This window comes from Meleagris gallopavo, chromosome 2 (genome assembly GCF_000146605.3).
Source record: "Meleagris gallopavo isolate NT-WF06-2002-E0010 breed Aviagen turkey brand Nicholas breeding stock chromosome 2, Turkey_5.1, whole genome shotgun sequence".
Lineage (NCBI taxonomy): Eukaryota > Metazoa > Chordata > Aves > Galliformes > Phasianidae > Meleagris > Meleagris gallopavo.
In genome coordinates, this window is record NC_015012.2 from 22,816,220 (window position 1) to 22,818,090 (window position 1,871).

The window sequence follows — 1,871 nt, forward strand, 5'->3', positions numbered from 1 at the left end:
ATCAGCTGAATGCCCCATCCCTGGAGGCATTCAAGGCTAAGCTGGATGTGGCTCTGGGCAGCCTGTTCTGGTTGTTGGCGACTCTGGATATAGCAGGGGTTTGAAACTAGATGATCATTATGGTCCTTCTCAAGCTAGGCCATTCTACGATCAAATTGTTAACAAGAGAAATGGCATTCAGAATTTTACTGTCCTATTCTACAGCCTCAGGAAATATTACACTGTTTCTGCTATTTTTTAGAGTGAGTTGCTTAGAGCATCACTTTGTGTTCCTTCACTTTGTCCAGACATCTGCAATGAGATCAAGGTAACATGCGAGAATTTCCCATGCCTTTTTTGTAATGGCTGAAATCTCCTCTGCACTACAGGAGACGATAGGACAACAGAGCATTTTGATCGTGGCAGGGTGCAATCACTTTGCAAGTGTTTGCGTCACATTTTGATTAGTAGTGGCTTGCTCCAGAAGATATTCTATCTCATTTTATACATTTCCTTATTCTTCTCTTAATTTCTAAATAGTACAAATTATTTTGCAGAATACCATACTGTATGGAAATTGTTGAGTCACGGCCCAAACCACTGATTGATCACCTGAGGCAAGGACTGAGTCAGCCCTGGGATCACAGGTGAAGGCAATTCACCTGCGTTAGAAGAAGGGGTGGTGCCTGGCTGCACCTCCCATTTAAGGGATGACTGCCAGCGGGGAAGGTTCTCTTTCTGGAGATTCCTTCTCTGTGGAGTCTTGCTAATCTAGATCTTTGGATGCAGGTGAGTGTTCCTTCCCTGTTTATTTTTTTTCTCGTTTTTACCATGATAATCTTTCCAGCCGTAGCACCAATTGTAACACATACAAAAGATGCAGAATTTGATATCTTGGCTAACTTCTTCCTCTGAACCAAACAGAATAATTTGAGGTGCCAGGTAATTTATTTTTTTCTGCTATTTCACTTTGAGTAAAAAAAGAAATCATAATTTCTTTACTGATTTCATCATTTAACGTGAGATGGTCACTGGTTATGAATGCAAAAGCATTCATTTGCATTTCTGTGGCACATACCAGGAATATCATACCATTGAGCTTTCACTTGGCATGTTTTTTTTACAGCATTGAGATAGAAATAAAACACTGCTTATGCACTGCATTTTTCAAGGTTGAAAAATTAAAAAAAAAAAAGAAAAAAAAAAGAAGGGAAATCTTATGAAAAGTAAGAATGACCCCTGTTTCTACAATTATTGCTTTCCTACTCAAATAATTCTTCCAGTTTAGGGATCTAACCTAATTGATTTTGTTTAGAGATTTGTTACCATTGCACTCTGGCTCTGCAGATAAGACTTCTAGAAATTGTAGGTTGCTAATGTAAATAATGGCTAAAATGACTGTGGTAAGCCTGTTTCCACACTGTCTGAGAGGGTGTTATGTGAGACGCTGCCCTTAACTGTTTGTGCTTGCACAGATGATTGACTTAGAATCCCAACACCTGTGATCTCAATGTTGGATCTATCTCTGCAACTGTTCCTCTGAGACTGCTACAGGCAGCAATTGATTAGTTCAGCAGCCCTTCAATATCGTTTGAGTGTTTATGAAAGCTGGTGAATTAAAAGCTACATTTTAGGAGCAGACAGCATCTTCCTCTGTGTTTACATGATGCTTCCCAGGTACCTACATTTTGCTGGAGCAGCCCTACTTTTGCAAAACTACTAAAACACTTATTAAAAATTCATTTTTAAAGACAAGAGGAAAATGCATCTCTCTTCAACAATGCTTTCCCAAAATTATATATTCTTTCCATTTAATTTCAATCAACAAAGAGAATTCATCCTGAATGGGGCCCAGGAGGTGGTGAGCATGGATGAAGCTCAGTGGGGGGAAA

At 39.3% G+C, this 1,871-nt stretch overlaps 1 long non-coding RNA gene across 1 annotated transcript in view; it reads left to right on the forward strand.

The window, feature by feature from the left end:
- The window catches only part of LOC104909585, a 10,084-nt gene continuing 8,213 nt past the window's right edge, over positions 1-1,871 (forward strand). Inside the window, exon 1 of the long non-coding RNA XR_002111787.2 lies at positions 1-768. This is a non-coding gene — a long non-coding RNA (uncharacterized LOC104909585). The remainder of the gene's footprint in view (positions 769-1,871) is intronic.